The 12,015-nt window shown below is 42.8% G+C and overlaps 1 long non-coding RNA gene across 1 annotated transcript; it reads left to right on the forward strand.

The window, feature by feature from the left end:
• Positions 1 to 574: 574 nt before the first annotated feature.
• LOC135982753 (uncharacterized) lies at positions 575 to 11,135 on the forward strand. The gene is made up of 3 exons (XR_010600301.1): positions 575 to 1,105; positions 8,487 to 8,591; positions 10,437 to 11,135. It is a non-coding gene; the product is annotated as an uncharacterized LOC135982753 (long non-coding RNA).
• Positions 11,136 to 12,015: the final 880 nt, after the last annotated feature.

Raw genomic sequence — 12,015 nt, forward strand, 5'->3', positions numbered from 1 at the left:
CTCTTGGAGAAAGCAGCAAAATATATATTCAACATATTTTTCACATCAGTTCATACTTTGAGCAATATTTTAAAATATTTTGATGCCATAATTCCTAGTGCCTAAAGAAATCATGTGGGGCAAAAGAAATTCTATGGTACAAAATGTTCTTTGATTCAATATTAGTTTTATTTATTTTCAAATTCCCATCAACAAATGCATAAGAGACTAAAATATTTGCATTAATTTAAGAACTAGGACATATTAAATAATTATCTCTTAATAGATTTGAATTCTTTATATGGGGCCACATTCTGGCTCACTCCTGTTGTTTTGCCATCTTTCGAGTTGATTGTATTGTTACATGTTACACTTATCTACTGCTTTGCAGATGCTGTAGCAGCATTAACTAATTAATGCCATTTACAATGTTTGTTGCATTTGAACAAGGATAGGCCTGTGATGCGGTGTACTTCACACACCAGCCCTGAGAGAGCTGAATTAGGCTGGTGGGCCCAATCAGCCAGTTAAGCGGCAAATGAGGGAGATTTAGGCTGGGTAAAGAGCCTTGATTTAGAAAGAAGCTCAGCTGTGAGGGAACAGGCCTAGGTTTTTATAAAGCCAAGAAGCTGGAAATAGCAAAGGGGGAAGCAGCAGTGAGGAAGTCTGCAGTCCCCCTTCTGAGGTAAGGGAGAAGGAAGAGGAGAAGAAGCCTAGTAGGACAGAGTCCCAGGTGAGAGTAGTAAGGGGGTTTAGATACAGACCTTAACTGTTCACTACAGGGCCCTGGACTGGACCCAGAGTAGAAGATGGACCTGGCTTCCCCTATGAACCATTGCAGCATGGTATTGGTAAGGGCAGTGGATATGAAGACTGCTGGAGTCACTGCTAGAGTGATATAGTTAGGGCAGCAGGTGTGAGGACTGCTTGATGCTGCTTGTGGAGAGAGACTTTGCAAGACCACCTTGGCAGGGGAAACCACTGAGTGAGCTGGCCAGAGGGCTGAGTCACAAAGAGGAAGCTTGAGTCTGCAGCTCCTGGAGTGAGAGACAGGCCACAGAGTGGAAAGGGCGTCAGCCTCACAGAGCTAATCCCCAGCACTGCCAGGAGGAGGTGCCTTCCAGAGGTGAGTAGAGTGCCCCTGTCACAAAGCTTTTGTCCAGTGCATATGTAATCTCCTATTATGAATATCTGCAAGAAAGCTCCAGAGGAGCAACTCACACACCCAACTCCCATAGTATATTAGATTATGCAAAAATGATTACCTATTTAGATAAAAGCCCCATTGCTTCTAAATACAAAATAGTGGTTTTCCCTATGGACATCTCCAATTGCCTTTGATAGGAGGTCTGGGTGTGAAAGGCTTACAGGTTTACACTCTAGGTTGTTTGTAGGAAGCTGAATTCAACTGGCAGGCTTTTCAGAGGGGTGTGGCTTCCCTGCTCTGGCAGTGATGTATGGCTCCATTCCACTTTCCTACAGCAGAGCAAGGTAAAGACTCCTTGTGACAGGTACCTTGATACTTGCAGAAAGGAAATGTGTAGGTAAGTGAGATCCATCACCCTGAACCTGCAGTGTCACCATTGATATTAGACTGATGGAAAGGTGTAAATCTGATGTAACTCCACCAAAGTCAGTGGAGTGACTCCAGCCAGATGATGGTGAGTGTAGAACTCTAGTCATGGTCTTTGGGAACATTATTGTACAATAATATCTCTTTCAACCTTTTATAAAGGTTGATCGGTATTTTTGCTTTTCAATTTTTACTTGAGAATGAGAGAGAATTAAACATGGACAGGGAATCCAGTAACTAACTTCTAGCTCACTGCCCCCCTGCTCCAGATCATTGTGTACTGAAATAATCATTCCAGGTGGAAGGCATGGAGACAGATTCTCTGGCCTTGTTCACTTTACAACTTGGCATTTTAAAATAAATTTACTGGGATCAATCCAATATATGGGCCTGATCCTGCAAAACATACATGCCCTTGTGTAGAGCGTGCACCAGGGGAAGGCTCCTAGGCCCAGATCCTTAAAGGTATGTAAGCATTGCTCCTTTCAGTGGTGCAGCACTGAGCCCCATGGAGCCGGCTGCCCAGTGGAATCTTCAGACTTGAGCTAGGTGCCCAGGTTCCCTCACAATGCCTGGGGAAAGAAACCTCAGAAATCAGCAAGCTGAGCAGGGAGCCACTTAAGTTATGCAGCAGTGAAATGCTGAGGAGAGGGGCTAAGTTGGCTGACCTGGTGCCAAAGATCAGCACCTCCTTCCACTCAGGGTCCTCAACTGCCAAACCCGTCCTGGAGTTAGATGCCTAAGCCAGATCAGCCTCTTAGGTAGTCCATGCTCTAGGAGCCAAAACCATCTGTTTATTTCTCTCTCTCACTTACACTCAATACTTCTCTCACCCTACATTTCCCTGTGGCCCTGGCTGTCTTTTCTCTGGGTGCTGTGCTGCCCCCATCTATTAGTGGCCTACAGCCAGCCCACTCTGGTTATTTCTATTTTTAAACACTATGGGGTTGTACAGATGCTGTGGGGGTGAAAGCCATTGTCAATGAGAATTGAAATAGAGAAGATGGATATTTCTTTGTGAAATGACTATTTGGCTCTCTCAGTTACTGAGAGCAGTACTTAACCAATCGACACTTTAATTCGATCCATGTACGAGCAGCCATCACCAAACAAGGAGCCATTCCCTAGCCCTGATTTTCCACTGCATATCACTTTGTGCCATCTATAGTTAAACAGTGTACAGTTGTACCACACTGACTGAGTAGCATTCTATACTTGCTTTGCTCTACTGTAAATGACCAGGAGAAGGGTCCAGTCCTAGGAGGATCAAGGCCATTATATCCACTGTTTTAAAAGTCTTGATATCAGCATTGTGATCCTTTGAGGAAAGGCATCTGTCCGTGACTATCATAGGTTTCCATGGAGCTTATCTATCATCCATTTGTAGCAGAACTCTCAGTTTTCAAGGCTGTCTGGGATATGCCATTTCAAAGACCGAGCTTATCGCGTGTTTGTCAGGATTTAAAATACTATATAAAGGAATCTAAAAACTCTGTGTGTGTGTGTGTGTAATTTATTTAAAATAGCCTTATTCAACACTGAGATCTGTTAAAATGCACCCAATACAAATTCAAGTTCCTATATATATATTTTAAATTGTTGATCTGATGAGGCATGACAACTATCATTCCTTCAGTTCAGAAAAATATCCTCTGGACCAGATGACATGGAGAAGACTGAAGTATTTAATGCCTTTTTTGCTTCAGTCTTTGCTAAAAAGATTATCTGTGACCAAACACTTAACACAATTAATATTAACAAAATGGGGAAAGAACAAGTTAAAGACTATTTAGATAAGTTAGATATATTTAAGAGCTTGTCTACATGAACATTTAGTTCATGGCAAACTGGGGATGAATCTACCCCACACTAACCTGCCATGGACTAACTATCCCTGTGCATCCTTCTGATATACATTAGTAGTTTAATACACTTTGATTAGTCCCATTTCAAAAAGAACTATATCAAAGCACATTAATGAACTGTTAGACCATAAGAACGGCCATACTGGGTCAGACCAGTGATCCATCTAGTCCAGTATCCTGTCTTCTATCAGGGGCCAGTGTCAGATGCTTCAGAGGGAGTGAACAAAGAACGGGGTAGTTATCAAGTGATCCATCCACTATCATCCAGTCCCAGATTCTGGCAGTCAGAGGTGTAGGGACACCTAAAGTATGCTGTTGCATCCCTGACCAGCTTGGCCAATAGCCATTGATGGCTCTAATCCTAATTCTGTTTTGAACCATGTTATAATTTTGGCCTTCACAGCATTCCCTGCCAATGAGTTCCACAGGTTGACTGTGTGCTGTGTGGAGAAGTACATCCTTATGTATGTTTTAAATCTGCTGCCTATTAATTTCATTGGGGGACCCCTGGTTCTTGTGTTATGTGAAGGGGTAAATAACACTTCCTTATTCATTTTCTCCACACTTTCCTGATTTTACAGACCTCTATCAGACCCCCCTCACTTCTCTTTTCTAAACTGAACAGTCCCATTCTTTTTAATCTCTCCTCATATGGAAGCTGTCTCATACCCCTAATCATTTTTGTAGCCCTTCTCTGTACTTTTTCCAATTCTAATATCTCTTGAGATGGAGCAACCAGAACTGTGCACAGTATTCAAGATGTGGCTGCACTATGGATTTATGTAGTGTATTATGGTATTTTCTGTCTTATTATCTGTCCCCTTCATAATGGTTCCTAACATTCTGTTAGCTTTTTTTTACTGCTACTGGACATTGAGCAGATGGTTTTAGAGAACTATCTACAATGACTAAAAGATCTGTATTGAATGGTAACAGCTAATTTAAACCACGTCATTTGCATGTATAGTTGGGATTATGTTTTCCAATGTGCGTTACTTTGCATTTATCAATATTGAATTTCAGCTGCCATTTTGTTGCCCAGTCACCCAGTTTTGTGAGATCCCTTTAACTCTTCACAGTCAGCTTTGGACTTAACTGAGTAACTTTGTATCATCGGCAAACATTGGTACCTCAGAGTTTACCCCTTTTTCCAGGTCATTTTTGAATATGTGGAACAGCACTAGTCCCAGTAGAAAACATCGGGGTATCCTGCAATTTACCTCTCTCCACTGTGAAAACCGACCATTTATTCCTATCTCTTGTTTCCTATCTTTTAACCAGTTACTTATCCATGAGAGGACCTTCCCTCTTATGCAAAGGTGACATGTAACTGTTGATATTGGAAGGCCACATATTTTGAACCACCCTGGCAGAAATCTGGGGGGAGAGGGGAAGGCACATGACACCCCCCCCCCCCGGTCTTATTCCATGACTGTTTAGTTTGCTTAAGAGCCTTTGGTGAGGGACCTTGTCAAAATATTTCTGAAAGTCCAAGTACACTATACTCACTGAATCACTCTGTTGACATCTTCAAAGAATTCTAATTGATTGGTGAGGAGGTATGATTTCCTTTTACAAAAGCCATGTTGACTCTTCCCCAACATATTGTGTTAATCTGTGTCTGATAATTTTGTTCTTTACTATAGTTTCAACCAATTTGTATGGTACTAAAGTTAAGCTTAACGGCCTGTAACTGCCAGGATTGCCTCTGGAGCCTTTTTTTAAAATTGGCATTACATTACTTATCCTCCAGTCATCTGGTACAGAGGCTGATTTTAAGTGAAAGATCACATACCAAGGTTAGTAGTCCTGCAATTTCATATTTGAGTTCCTTCAGAATGGTTAATGTGCATCAACAGGGTCCACATGGACAATTCATCTGCGGCAAGGTACTGCGGGGTAGATTGACATCCCAGCTTTCTGCAAACTAGTGGAACTTTTCTACACAAAATGGTAGCGGGTCCAGATGAAATTCATTCTAGGGTACTTAAGCAACTATTTGAAGTAATCTCAGAACCATTAGTAAGTATCTTTGAGAAATCATAGAGGATGGGTGAAGTCCCTGAGGACTGGAGAAAGGCAAACGTCGTGCCTATCTTGGAAAAGGAGGACCAGGGGAATTAAAGATCATGCAGCCTAACTTTGATACCTGGAAAGATCCAGGAACAAATTATTAAATAATTGATTTGTTCAAACTTAGAGGATAATAAGGTGGTTACTAATAACCAACATTGGTTTGTCATGATTTGTTCTTGACAAATCCATCTAATATCCTTCTTTGATAGGGTAGCTGGCCTGGTGGATGGAGGGGGGGGGGGGAATCAGTACAAGTGTTGTATGGGCTTTTGACACTGTCCCCTGACAGTCTCACAAACTAGGGAAGTCTAAAATTCCTTTAAGGTGGGAACATAACTATTCTTTGAAAATGATCTTTCAAACGGTTATCAGTGGTGTGCTGGCAGACTTGAAGAACCTATCAAGTGGCATGCCACAAGGCTCTGTCCTGGGCTAGTCAATATTTTCATTAATGAATTGGATGATAGCGGAGAGTATGCTTTTAAAATTCCCAGATGACACCAACTTGGGAGAGGTTGTAAACACTTTGGATGACCGGATTAAAATTCAAAATGATCTTGATAAATTGGAGAATTGATCTGAAATGTACAAGATGAAATTCAAGAAGAAATTATCAAAGTTCTGCACTTAGAAAGGAAAAATCAAATACACAACTACAAAATGGGGTATAACTGGCTAGGCAGCAGTACTGCAGAAAGATTGAAGGGTTATTGTAGATCACACATTGAATGAGTGTGATGCTGTTGTGAAAAAAGGCAAATGCCAATGGGTTGCATTAATAGAAGTGACATATGTAAGAGATAGAGGTAATTGTTCTGCTCTACTCAGCACTGGTGAGGCCTCAGCTGGAGTACTGTGTCCAGTTTTGGGCACCACACTTTAAGAAAGCTGTAAACAAATAACAGAGATGCCAAAGGAGAGCAACAAATTGAGGTATAGAAAACATGACCTATGAGGAAAAATTTGGGTGTATTTAGTCAAGAGAATAAAATGGTGAGGGGGGGGGATATAAATCTTCAAATGTGTAAAAGGTGGTTATAAAGAAGATGGTGAGCAATTGTTCTCCATGTCCGAGGATATTACAAGAAGTAATTGATTTAGTTCATGGCAAGGGAGATTTTGGTTGGATATTAACCATCCTTATAGTTTGAAAATTTCCCCTAAGTACTGGAACAGGTTGCCTAGGAAGGTTGTGGAATCCCTGCCCTTGGAGATTTTTGAGAACAGGTTAGACAAACGCCTGTCAGGGATGGACCATGTATATTTAATCCTGCATCAACATGGGGTCTAGAAGGGTGGATTAGATGATCTCTTGTCCCTTTCAGCCCTACATTTCTATGACCATGCTACTTGTCTCTCCAGTAGGGACATAGGTGAGTGATATGTTGCAGTCCTCCACCTCCAAATTCTCCAGCACCTGAGCATGCTGCCTCCCTACCTTTCTTGAGCTCAAGGGGGGGGGGGGGGGGGAGGAAAAGTCAAGTTCCTGCATTTCTTGTGTATCCAAAAGTCTCATCACCTTCATTTGGAATTTTGGGAGTGTAAAAAATGCAGGATCAAGCAAAAGAACTGGAAATCAAATCAAAACCTTCCGTGTAACAACTCCGAGCACCGCACACAGCACTGGCACATGTATTGCAGGGAATGCTCCTGAAATGGCAGGATGATGCACTAAGTGATCTACATTAGGGCCAACGTTTTCAAATGTGGGTGCCCAAAGGTTGGCTCCTAAATCCATAGCTAGGAACTGAAATAAAAGTTTAGTCTGACTTTTCAGGTGCTCAACTCTTGTATGGCCCATAAACTTCAATGGGGCCTGTGGTTGCTCAGTACTTCTGAAAAACAGGCTACTATTATTTAGGTGTCACCCATGTTGGAAAACTTTGGCCTAGAGCCCTTCTATCTCTGATTTGAGATATTCTAATCACAAAGCCATCTGGAACTCTCTCGCTATAAACAAAATACTATCAATTATTTATAAAGAATTTTAAAATCTTAAACAAACCAGTATGCCGCTAAGCAATTGACTGAAAGCTGCTGAATGTGTGAGGTTTGTGTTAAAAGTTACAATAAAATATGTAAGGTTTACAATGGGACTTCCCTCAAATGGATCGGTTAAAGACTGTTTCTGCCACTCAGGAGTTATTCTCTGTCTGTGAACAAAGGGAAAGTACATTACAAGATTTATGTAAAATCCAATTCTGACTGGTGTTGAGTTCTCAAAGAGATTAGGGAGAAAGTAAAAATCTATTTCAGTTTGAGTGACTGTTAATGTGACATGTAGTACGGTAATAATGCTGCTCTGAATTTCTTTAGCTCCATTCATCCACAGCATCCAGGGATTTATAAACACTAGTGAATTAAGCCCCACAGTGCCCCTGTGAGGTTGGTAACTTTTATTACCCTAATTTTCCAGATGAGGAAACTCAGGCCCAGAGAGATTAATGACTTGCCCAAGTGTGATGGTGTATTCTCCCTACACCAGCCTGGAAAGGGTGAAAGAAGCTGAAAAGGGGCCAGTTAACATAATAGGCCACACATGAGCGGTTTAGGTTGGAGAAGCAACCCCTGATTGGAAGATGGAGCTCAGCTGAATAGGTGGTGCCTGGGCTAGGAAGCTGGCAGAAGAAATGGCTGCAGTGAGAGTCTGTTGCCACCCTCAGCATTAGAGAGGGAAGGAAGGAACCCAGGGACAGATTAGGACCCTGGCGGAAGTGTGTACCCTGAAGAGAGAAGGGGGAAGAAAGCCAGTAGGAGGCAGCCCAGAGAAAAAGTCAGCCAGACTGGGGACTGAGCAGATCTTGGCTGCATGTTGTAGGGCCCCTGGTCTGGAATCCAGAGTAGTGGGTGGGCCTGGGTTTTCTTACCAGTCACTCAGTGGTAATGTCTGGACAGCAGGTCCAGTGAGACTCTATATCCAGAAGGGGAAACCCCAGTGTGACCTGGCCAGAGGGCTGAGTCACAAAGAGTAAACTGTCCCTCTCTCACTCCAGGAGCTGCTGCAGAGTGAGACAGGATAACAGGGGAGAGACTACAAGAGGTATTGGGCTTGGAAGAGAGCTAATCCCCTGAACCACCAGGAAGTGGTGCCATCTGCGGTGAGTAAAGCACCCTGTGACACCAAAGCTTCAGGACTACTCTGCAGCTGCTGCCCCAGCCTCTGGGCTCTAGCATCTCCATTCCACAGAGGGCAATGGCCAATGGATCTCACTGCCCTGATTTCTCAGGACAGTGGGAGAGGTAAATAGTGGTGTTCCCCAGGGATCTGTACTGGGCCCAGTCCTATTTAACATATTCATAAACAATCTGGAAAAAGGGGTAAACAGTGAGGTGGCAAAATTTGCAGATGATGCAAAACTACTCAAGATCAGACTGCGAAGAGCTACAAAAGGATCTCTCAAAACTGGGTGACTGGGCAGATGAAATTTAAGGTTGATAAATGCAAAGTAGTTCACATTGTATATGTATAGCTAGGATTATGTTTTCCAGTGATAGGGTCTAAATTAGCTGTTACCACTCAAGAAAGAGATCTTGGAGTCGTTGTGGATAGTTCTTTGAAATCATCCACTCAATGTGCAGCGGCAGTCAAAGTGAACAGAATGTTGGGAATCATCAAGAAAGGGATAGATAAGAAGACAGAAAATATCATATTGCCTCTATATCAATCCATGGTACACCCACACCTTGAATACTGCGTGCAGATGTGGTCGCCCTAGCTCAAAAAAGATATATTGGAAAAGGTTCAGAAAAAGACAACAAAAATGATTAGGGGTATAGAATGGCTTCCATATGAGGAGAGATTAATAAGACTGGGACTTTTCAGCTTGGAAAAGAGGCGAATAAGTGGGGATATGATAGAGGTTTATAAAATCATGAGTGGTATAGAGAAAGTAAATAAGGAAGTGTTATTTACTCCTTCTTATAATACAAGAACCAGGGGCCACCAAATGAAAATAATAGGTAGCAGGTTTAAAACAAACACAAAGTATTTTTTTCACACAACGCACTGTCAACCTCTGGAACTCCTTGCCAGAGGATGTAGTGAAGGCCAAGACTATAACAGGGGTCAAAAGGGAGCTAGATTCATGGAGGATCGGTCTATCAATGGCTATTAGCCAGGATGGGCAGGAATGGTGTCCCTAGCTTCTGTTTGCCAGAAGCTGGGATTGGGTGACAGGGCATGGATCACTTGATGATAACCTGCTTGTTCATTCCCTTTGGGGCACCTGCCATTGGCCACTGTCAGAGGACAGGATATTGGGTTTGATGGACCTTTGGTCTGATCCAGTATGGCTGTTCTTATGTTCTCCAAGTATCTATAAAATATGGCTTTCTGTGGGTGTAATAGGTCTTCAGTACCCCTTCAATGGTAAATAGGCATAGTGCTGGTCCTCTGCTCAGGGGTGAATTATGTCCTGTATGCATGATATACAGCCTGAAATGTTCATATCCTCCGATGCCTGTAACAAAGGATGGAGATAAAATAAGAATGACTATTTATTTGAACTCTTGTGCCCATGTGGAACTCCTTGCCTGAGGAGGTTGTGAAGGCTAGGACTATAACAGGGTTTAAAAGAGAACTGGATAAATTCATGGAGGATAAGTCCATTAACAGCTATTAGCCAGGATGGGTAAGGAATGGTGTCCCTAGCCTCTGTTTGTCAGAGGGTGGTGATGGTCGGCAGGGGAGAGATCACTTGATCATTACCTGTTAGGTTCATTCCCTCTGGGGCATCTGGCATTGGCCACTGTCGGTAGACAGGATATTGGGCTGGATGGACCTTTGGTCTGACCCAGTACGGCCATTCTTATTAGTTTTAAAGCCTTAGTGTCCAGGGTGAACACAACTGGGGGTGGTTTGGATTTGCAAAACCAGCATCATGGGGGTTTTAGATGCAGGTCCCATGTTACCTGAACACTGACTTTAATTCTCATTTTAATAGGGATGGGATTCAGCTATGTGGCGCTAGCTTTGACCATCTCTGCAAAACCAAAGAATTTAAAAAGCCCATACAGAATCTCACATGGGTTTAGCTTCCTTCCCAGAATATTACAAGGCACTTGAAAACAATGACTCACGGTACTGGGAGTCCACTGCCTGGGAAATTAAATAAAGAAAATAAAAATCCATAAACATGTGGACTGTTCCTCCATCAGTCTGTGCTGGGATTAGTGCAAGATTTACTGAAGTGTGACTAACCGCAAGACAGAGTCCAACCAGCACTTTCAAATAGCCTTTCAGATCAGTAAGTGTTTATTTATAGTCCTTGTCCCCTGGACAGAAGATGCAATTTTTTTCCGACCAGATGGTTTCTTCCTTCTGTGCTTCTCTTTGCCCATCAAGTCCAGCATAATAATATTATTGTCAATGTGTCACTGCAAACAAGAAATATGTTTCACAAAGAAATGAAATAGTCCAGATGTAAAAGTACAATATGTGACATTCCATGTCAATCAACTCAAGCTGCATAGAACAAACTGTATAGACTCCTGTCAGCAACACAAGCTTTTTAGAACCCATTATGTCCCAAGGAGTGGCAGAAACAGAAGAATACAGAGCATATGTCCAAAGGCTGTTTAAAAGCTTCTTTGGAGAATGTATATACATTGTGCAAAAGATAAATGTTATTCATTCATTGAAATTACTTTTGTCAAGGGTATGTCTATACTTACCTCCGGGTCCGGCGGTAAGCAATTGATCTTCTGGGATCGATGCCGGAAGTGCTCACCGTCGATGCCGGTACTCCTGCCCGGCGAGAGGAGTATGCGGAGTCAATGGGGGAGCCTGCCTGCCACGTGTGGACCCACGGTAAGTTCAGACTAAGATAGCTGAAGTTGCGTATCTTAGTTCAAAGTGGGGGGTTAGTGTGGACCAGCCCTCAAGGTTCCCTCCCCACTCTGAACTCTAGGGTACAGAAGTGGGGACCCACATGAAAGCCCCCTAAGCTTATTTACCAGCTTAGGTTAACAATAAGCTGCCACCACCAAGTGTGATCCAAATCTTAGGGAAGAGCCACTTGGAACTCTGCCTTCCCCAAATATTTCCCAAGTCTCTAACCCCCCCCCCCCCTTTCCTGGGCAGATTTGAGACTAATTCCTCTCCCCCCCCCCCCAAGTCCTTACACCCCTTTTCCTGGGTGAAAGGAAAGGCTTGAGAGTATACCCTCACCAAAAAGAACAGGAGTACTTGTGGCACCTTAGAGACTAACAAATTTATTAGAGCATAAGCTTTCGTAGACTACAGCCCACTTCTTTGGATGCATATAGAGTGGAATAAATATTGAGACACACACACACACACACACACACACACCCCAACTCTGAGAGGCCAATTAAGTAAGAGGAAAGTGTGTGTGTGTGTGTGTGTGTGTGTGGCCACGAAAGCTTATGCTCTAATAAAGTTGTTAGTCTCTAAGGTGCAACAAGTACTCCTATTCTTTTTGCGGATACAGACTAACACGGCTGCTACTCTGATACCCTCACCAATTAGTCCTGGTGAACACAGATCCAAAACCCTTGGAT

Source organism: Chrysemys picta, chromosome 4 (genome assembly GCF_011386835.1).
Source record: "Chrysemys picta bellii isolate R12L10 chromosome 4, ASM1138683v2, whole genome shotgun sequence".
Taxonomy (NCBI): Eukaryota; Metazoa; Chordata; order Testudines; family Emydidae; genus Chrysemys; species Chrysemys picta.